This window comes from Pipistrellus hanaki (assembly GCF_964339955.1).
Source record: "Pipistrellus hanaki genome assembly, chromosome: 7".
NCBI lineage: Eukaryota > Metazoa > Chordata > Mammalia > Chiroptera > Vespertilionidae > Pipistrellus > Pipistrellus hanaki.
The window spans coordinates 51,332,032-51,341,750 of NC_140509.1; positions in this window are offsets into that span (position 1 = coordinate 51,332,032).

The following is a 9,719-nucleotide window of genomic DNA, read 5'->3' on the forward strand; positions in this document are numbered from 1 at the left end:
CTAGTGTTTCTCATATCTCTCCAGACTCTCCATTGAAGATTCTAAAGCAGCAGGATGGATCTTGAAAATATACATTAAAAATAACCCCATGTAATTCTTATTATTTTGGAAGTTTAGGGATGATAAAGCAGTACTTCTGAAATATTAAGGGTACATAAGCAACCTAAGGGTTTACTAAAAGGTAGTTTTTGATTCAGTGGGTCTCAGGTGAGGCCCAAGATTCTAAGAACTAACCATGGCTCTTTTATGGATCCCAAACTGAGGAGTACTGGCTTGTGCCTCAATATGGCTCTGGAATGCAGCATAACAATTAAATTAATCCAACTATGCCTGAGGGTGGGAACCTATTCCTAAACCTATTTCTCACTTAAATTACATCCAGTAAATTTTCAAACACAAGATCAGCAAATATAATTTGTTGTGTCCATATATCACCATAAAGATACTGTGATAATATATATTTTTTATATTTTTATTGATTTTTTACAGAGATGAAGACAGAGGAATAGTGAGTTAGAAACATTGATCAGCTGCCTCTTACACACCCCCCATTGGGGATGTGCCCGCAACCAAGGTACATGCCCTTGACCAGAATCGAACCTGGTACCCTTCAGTCCCTAGCCAACGCTCTATCCACTGAGCCAAACCGGTTCTGGCTGATAATATTTTTGAAATAATAATAAGAACAATGGCAAAATGTCCCAAATTTCAACAACAATAACACCCCTACATTTTAATTTTTAGGGAGAAACTGAAATCCAAACATTATCTTAATTTCCTTTTATAAACTCAATTTAGAATTACAAAGATATGTTAGAACCAAAATTAAGCCCCATTCTAGACCAACTAAATGAGAATCTCTGGTAACAGAGACATAAACTTGCATTTTGAATAAGTTACAAGGTGATGTTGCTGCTCTTGGTCTGAAAACCAAATTCTGGGAAATACTGCACTAGAAGTAGTCAACATGGTCTCACCTAGCAAAATCAAAGGGCCTTTTATTTTCTTTTTTATACAGAAGCTGTGACTCTGTTGAGCCAAGTCCTTACAGGAACTAAGAGCTTTTACTTTCCTGGTGATCTAATTCCTTTCTCAGCTGTGTTCCTGAGGTCAAAGTCAACAGCAAAGCCTTATTCCTGGCACTCAAGTCTGCTCCAATTGAAAAATAAATCCGTAACCAGTGAATAAGGATGGCTTCAACTTCTGTAACTGGCAAAATTTGACATAAATCTAATAACATGAACCTACTCGTTTGATTGCAAACAATGAATGTTTGGGTCTATTTCAGAAGGTTTTCTAGATCATGCACTTTATTTGGGAGTTTATTGATATTATTCAGATAATTATTTAAGATCAAAGGGGAAAACAGTCAGTACTGACAAGGTTGAAGCAGAAAATGTAACCTGGACTTACAGCAAATAGGATTTCTAACATACACACACTTCTTCCCAAATCTACTTAAGGGAAAATCTAATTAGCATCATTGAACTTCCAGTGCAGGGGCAAAAAACACACCACAGTCCTGCCCTGTCTCTTAGATGATCCTGGACCGCTGCCCTAAGGTTACTGTTTAGAAGACATAGACACAGGGAGAGCCTTTTTCTCTTCCAATGTCATCACTCAAGTTAGCAAGTTACCTCTTTGTTATAGAGAAGACTTAGTGAAGGAGTCAGATTTACTTCCACATATGCAGTTCCTCTCCTATGGAGTATAATAAATATTTCCTTAAGGAAATGGGCAGAAGAGAGTAGAAGAGTCCTAACACTTACCGGCCAAAAGAGGAATGGAGGAATGTCCATTTTTAACCAAAGCAACAGTTAGTCCATGGGTTTGACTCAATGTTAATGACTCATATGTTTTGTTTATTGCTTTAATACTAAAGTATGGCGGGTAATTTATTTATCTAAATTTAAAAAAATAAATACTTAATATCATAACACTAAAGAAACAATCTTTTGTCCATATCCCCCAAAACTCAGTTGGTAGCAGCAGTCCCTCTTTCCAGCAATTTCACCTGTTAGAGTGGGAGCAGCCATCCCGGAACCAAAAGTGACCCATTCTCCTTTATGGATATAATTGGTCCAGGGTTGACATCTTCTTTAAGCTGGCCCAAGTTTGCTCCCCATAAGAATTTGAAATTAAGACTTAATGATGCCAACCTTAATCTAGCTATTAGTACGTTGAAGAAAGGGTGCTAGTCAGAGACACCTGACTTGCAATAGAGAGAATAATAATGTAGACCCACAAATATGAGTAGAGGTGACAGATGCAGAAGGCATTACAGATCCTTTCTAATATTTTCTGAGACCAGGGTGGATCCTTGCTCCTAGTTTCCATGAGACATTTCTAAGGGTTATCTAAACAAACAGATACAATCACAAAGAGGAGAGTAGAACTACATTTTACTTTGGGAACTTGAGGAAGATATCACAGAGGATATTAAATTTAACTGGAGCTTGAAGGGGAAATAATTGTGTAAATACAATTACAAATCATGAATGTGCATATTCATTAAAGAAATAGTAGCTGTACTTAAAGCTAAAGAATTGAACAGAGGCAACTTGTTAAGGTCTCTGATAAGGTGATGGGCAAAGATGAGACTTCAAAGTTGTTTTTGTTGTTGTTGTTGTTTTAAAGAGGAATACCAATTGGCCTATATTTTAGAAAAATAACTCTCAGAGGAAAGTGAAATGTGATTATGTAGATGTGCTAGTCAAAGCAGGGAATTTATTTTAAAATTTTAAAGTCTATGCAGTCATTTTGTTTAGAAGGATCAAAGTAGAAAAATGGAATCAAGAAATGTTTCAGAGATAGAATTCGAGATTTAATTATAAGATTTACTGACCTAAAAGGCATTGGTTCTCTAGAGAAAGGGAGGACTCAAAAATATACATTAGTTTCATCAGAACAAACAAGATCTCATTCCCTATGTGAAGGCATAATATTAGTAGACCTTCCATTTTTAGCAGGAAAGATGAACAGATATAGGTGTAGATGTGGATAGAGATAGACATACAGAGATAGAGGACCATATATTTACCAATATAAGTACAGACATAAAGAGAGATATATCTGCCAGTGAATAATCCCTCTTATAAAGCACAGAAATCTTCTGAAAATGGATTAGCCACCAACATTTTTCACCAACCTCAGAAACGTCCATCTAAACATAACTTATTCTCTCCTATAGCCACATTTATATGTACCTGCTTGGAAGCTAAGCTATAAATTAAGGTGGTAAATAAAATAAGAAAAAAATTATATACATCTTATCAACAATCTAATGGAAGTAGGAGCTTTTACTAGTCAAAGTTATTTTATCTGTGAGACTTGGATCTCACGAAATACTACTGCAAAATTAAGAGCAAAGAGGCCTTGACTTCCCTAGTGAGCAGTTTAACAGGCACACGTATATTTCTTCTACACACCTGTGATTACTGAAATATTACTTCTAAAATTTCCATGAAAAAAACAGTCATATATTTCTTCGGTATATTTAAGGCTAGTAGAAAAATATAGACAAATGTATGGAAAATATGCCATATAATATTTACACGGTTCATCAAAGTAAGCTTACAGAACACTGTTACATCTGTGCAATTTATGCTGATTTCTGTTTCATTAAAATTAGTGGAGCACAGTCTGGTCATTAGCAGATAGAAGGAGAGTAGAGGGAACAAGAAGAGGGTAGAGAGGATACATGTTGACAATAGGAGACTTGACGTGGGTTGGTGAACGCAGGGTGCAATACACAGATGATGTGTAATGGAATTGTACACTTGAAACCTGTGTAATTTTATTAACCAATGTCCACACAATAAATTCAATAAAAATTTTAAGAGAATAAATATAATAAAATTAATGAAACAAACAGTTACATGTAGAAAACAAACACAAAATAAGTCATATTTTCTACCTGGAAAGTACCAGTCACTTTTGGTAAGCCTCTTGGGAGTATGGAAGGACAGGCCTCATACTGTTTGCTGGTCAGGAGTAACTGAGCAGGTGCTTACCTCAAAGGAACATACAAAAGAAAAGTTGAAATTTCATCTTTCTTTGCATACAGGGATAAGAAGGCAAAAAAAATATTCTTGGGCTATTTTTTAAATGATGGAAAAATCTAATTTGTAATCAATATATTTATAATATAAAGTATTATGAAACATTAGGTACATTGCACTTTGGTGTTCAAAAAGAACTGAAGATAGAAAACTGTGTATTTTAGATAGTTTTAAAAATGTCTATGGGTCTCAGCTATAACTCCAAGATTATAATGCTTTCTTAGAGTTGTTTTGAGGATTAAATAAAAGAAGAAAGTCCTTTTTACACCAGAAAGCACATTTTACTGCAAACCAGAGGCTATCAGTCCTACGGAAAATAAATGGAGAATTTTTCTAGGATGCTTGGACCATCCAGAACTGCTAGCCTCCGTGATAACTGCATATGCAACATTCAAGTGAAGAAAATACTTGACAGTAAGCATGAGAATACAAAGAGTATCTGGATCCCTGCCTTCATGTCACCATATTTAAAGCTTCCAATTCTATAACAATAAACAAAGAACAAAAAAACAAACACATGTTAGTCGTGTGATTTTTATTTTATTTTAATGTATCTTTATTGTTGAAATTATTACAGATGTCCCCTTTTCCCTCCCATCGAAACCCTCCTTCCCACTACCTTTGTCTCCTCAGGCCCTCACTGCACTATTATCTACAAAAGTGTTTTTCATATAATCAAATATATCAAAGCTGTCAGTATACCCAAGGAGTGAAGGAATTAGGAAGAAGAATAGATTCTCTTGATTTGAGATCATGCTCACATCTCAGTGTTTTATTCTTTACGTTATATATGTAGATAAAATAACTAAAAGAACAATTTCTCACTGGCTTAATCTAAATATAATCTTAGATTGCTGTATAGTACTAATAAAGGAAATACTTAAAATTTTTAAAAGCCTAATTTTTTCCATTTCAGGAGAAAAAAATCTAAATGATATGTACAAATCAATAGATTGAATAAAATGATATCAAGACTATAGAAGTTAATGCTATCTACATTCATAAAGATTATAAATAATAATTAGAAATAAACCTAAATTATCAAATATAACAAATTAAAGAAAATCTGGAACTTCTGTTAGAAAGGAGAAAAGAGCAAAAATGACCATAGTCTATAAATTATAATTAAAATGACTTTACCTATAGCTTTGCTCTTCAATATGTAACCACAACATGATATTGACTTTCTCAAATTGCATACGAGTCAGAAACTCATCTTATTTCTTCATGGAAGCAAGTAATCTGTGCTAAGTGTTGGATGTAAAATGCCATGTATTTATAGCATAGTGTACATCATGTCACAAAAATATATGAATACATTTTCATCTAATCAACAAATATGTATCTTAATAATATACACCATGATAGGCACTGTTCTAGAAACTGGCTTTGGGTGAGGGATGTGAATGGTGGTAAACTTTGAACTGGCACAACTATAAAGGAAATTCCAGATGAGATAACCAACATATTTATGTATTAATTTCAGACAAACACCAACATTTCACAGAGTATGTGCATCGTTCTTAGCCAAGTGGGAAGCTAAGCAAAGCATATGTAAAAAATTTAAAACAATGAGAACAAAATTTCAAGTGCTGCACCCAGCATGACCCTGGGCAGCGGTTCTCTACATTTTATTGAACATTGTGCCAATCAGAATGTATCAAAGTTAGGAAAATTGCCAAGCTAAATTTAGAAGGTCATGGTTTTGTTGTTGTAAAATTAGAGCTGTGCCATTAATCTTAACAGCTTCTGTTACTTTCCCCCCTATTCAGAATATTCAAGAAATCAGGCTGATAGGACTAGTAAATGAGGAGCTTGACTTTCTCAGAGAAGTGTAGCCACAAGGGAAACCAGTGCAATACCATTGTATTCTCAACCCCCTGGTAGGAAATTGAAAAACACTTTACTTAAACAAGTGGTTTACTCAAGGGCAGTATCCAGACCATGACGATTAGATGATCATAACTCCCTGTTGGCAGACTTGTTCCTCAAGCCTTATGTAAGCCCAGCAGCTGAAGGACAAAGCTGCAAGTTCCCTCAGAAAATAAATCAAAATATATTTCTCCTGATCTGAAATCCCTATATTTGCTATTGGTTAAAATATAAAGACGTGTCCTGACTTTTAAATTGCTCTTTTAATTCAGGAGGTAATATCTGACCTAAGTCCAATGGGCTTTTTACAATCTCTTAGCAATTTATGTTTCCTGGCCAGCTTCTGAGCTCTACTGAGACAAATCTGCATTGTGGCTCAAGCCCATTTCAGGGCTTTATGACAAAAGGATATTTCTATAACCTTACCATGTAGAATTCTCTTCTGATTACAATGCATTAACTTAGGAATATATTAACTTAAATAAAACTTTGTACCAGTATTCCTCAGAATAACATAGAATTGTGTAACTATATTTCTCATTACTCAAAGGCAATTAGACATTTCCTTCACAGTTTGGGACTTAGAGCTGAAGTTAAGGACTTGGGATGTATAGATATTTTTAAAGAGGTATCAGCTAGTGTGCATGCACATGTACACACAAATATCCACAAATTGTTCGCATTGCTAAGTTCTAAGTAAGACACAGACTTACATACAATGACTTTTGCAATAGAGTATGCTCCCTTTTTAAGGCACCAAATCAATCTTACTTTATTGACTGAAAGAAAAACAAAGTAAAAATGGCATCTGCTGATACAAATGATACAACCAAGTGTTGATGTTTATTAATAAAAAAATCTGCTTTAAACACTCAAAATATGAAAAAGTAAGTGAGAAGCTTCCTTTATCTATGCTGAGAGTTTTAGTAAAGTTCAAAGGATACACTAGAAATAGTGACCCACTGAGAGCCCACAGCAGTATAGTTTTAGTCTGAAATCCTCTTCAGGAGGGCATTACTTCAGAGAAACTTTTCCTAATAGCCATTTCTTCACATCCCAATGTCAGTGGATCCAACAACACTGTCTGCCTGGGATGTATGAAACAAAATAAATAAGTACTGACTTTCTTGGCATCAACATATGGCCAAAGATAAGGACCCACCATCTGTGGAACACCTATTTTTTGTCTGATATTCTGCTGAGCACTTTATATACATTATTTTATTTATGTTTTATAATGAATTTATAAGGTACATATTATTCTGCTATTTTATTTCTTTGCTTTACTAAATTAAATACCACAAATATTTATATAGTAAATGCAAATAATAAAGTTTTTTTTAATATTTATCTATGGGAAAATTAGCAAGATTAAATATTTCCTGTAACATGAAAATTTATCATGCATTTCTAATATTGTTGACTATGATATATCAATCTTAAACAATGCAGGCAGATTTTGGAAACAACTCAAAACTTGAAGGAAGCAACCAGCAAAATGTACATTTTTCACTCTGTACTTTGCTCTTGGGACAGCAATAGCTGCAGGGTGATGCAGGGCAGCTAAAACCTCAATAGGAAGACAGTCACTTTCTGGGTAACAAACCTAGGGAAGAAGTCTGCAGTACAGAGGCCCCAGAGGGCCACAGGGGAGTGGAGTAGGGCTGGGGTGGGAGTAATCTCAGAAGGGAATGAGCTAGTAAAAGGAAAGACCAAATTCCACACATAAAACTTGATCCTGTATCACAGCTTTTTTACCCACTCAACGATGGGCACTTGGGATGCTCTCAGATCTAGGCTATTGCAAATCAGACTGCTATGAACACAGGGGTGCATATATTCTTTCTTATTGGTATTTCAGGACCCTTAGGATATATTCCCAAAAGTGGGATCATTGGTTTAAATGGCAATTTATACAATGGAATATTATGCAGCTGTAAAAATAAAACAAGCTCTCTTACCTTTGAGACAGCATGAATGAACCTGGAGACTATTATGCTAACTGAAATAAGCCAGTTAGAGAAAGATAAATATCACATGATTGCACTTTTAAGTGGAATCTAAAGAACCAAATAAACTGATGAACAAAATAGGTCCAGAGGCATGGATACATGAAAAAGAATAATAGACCTTAATCAGGGTGAGGAGGTGGGAAGGGAGGGAGCAAGAAGAGATTAACCAAAGAACATATATGCATAACCCATGGACACAGACAATAAATAGCATAGTGAAGACATGGGGTGGGGCAGGGGTTGGATGGAAGGGGTAAAAAAGGAGAAAATAGGAGACATCTGTATTACTATAAAAAATAAAATAAATAATAAATAAATAAGTAAATAAATAAATAAATGAATGAAATTTTTAAAAAAGCTGTCTTTGACGCACTCTTCAAACACACATTCAAAGGTCAGAGTTCACACAGCCTGAAGTGAAAATTTCATTTCCATCCAACCTAAATTGAGAAAAAGTTTATAATTTGTGTCTAACCAAGTTAATTGCCTGCTAAAACAAAATTATAAATTATAAATATTCCTCAGAGTGCTAAAAGAAAATCCTGAGTTCCCACACCCAAATATTCACAACGTACAAAAGAAAATCCAAATTTATTCAACATACTAAGAACTAGGAAAATTGACCTGTTTTCAAAAGAAAATCAATAAGGCTAATCCCAGAAGACAGTGTTTATTGAAAGTTTCAGAGAAAAACTTGAGGCTATTATAATCATGCTAATTAGGCAGAGAAAACTACACCATTAATGCATGAAAACTGAGTAAATTTCAGCAGAGAAATTGAAAATATTAAATATTAAGAAGAACCAAATGTAAATTTAGGGCTGAAAAATACATTCTCTCTAAACTAAACAAAACATTAAATGGGCTTTACAGCAGAATAATGGAATGGCAATGACAGAGAAAAGAGTCAAATAACTTGATCACTGAAATTCATGCACCTGAAAAAGATAAAAAATAAATTGACAGAGCTCAGTGCCGTGGATCTGTGGTTGAGTATTGACCTATGGACCAGAAGGTCATGGCTCAATTCCAAGCCAGGGCACATGCCTGGGTTATGGGCACAATTCCCAGTGTAGGGTGAGCAGGAAGCAGCCAATCAATGTGTCTATCTCTCTCTCCCTCTCCCTTCCTCTCTGAAATCAATAATATATATATATATATATAAATAAATTGAGGGGGTAAAAAATGTACAAAGCCTTTGGTAACTGTAACTCAAAATCAAAAAGCTTAATATCCATGTAATTGAAACATCCAGAAGAAGGGGGAAAAAAGACAAAATGGAGAAAAAAAATCAAGATCTAATATAAAAGATTTTTATCCAAAATATACAAAGAACTCTTAAAAATTAACAATAAGAAAATAATTAGATTTTAAATGGGCCCAAGCACCAAAGAGACACTTCATCCCAAAAGTTATACAGATGGCAAATAAGCATATGAAAAATATCCCACATCATATGTCTTTGGGAAAACACAAACTGGAACAACAATGAGACAATACTATATACTTATTTGAATGGTCAAAATTCACAACTCTAACAACAACAAATGCTGACAAGGATGTGAAACAACAGGAACTCTCATTCATTGCTAATGGGAATGCAAAATGGTCTGAACACTTTGGAAGACAAAAGATTCTTACAAATATAAATATACTTTTACCATGTGACCCAGCAATCATGTTCCTTGGTACCTATCTAAAGGAATTGAAACTTATGTCCACACAAAAGACTACCCTCCATTTTTATTGCAGCTTTATTAATAATTGGAGGCCC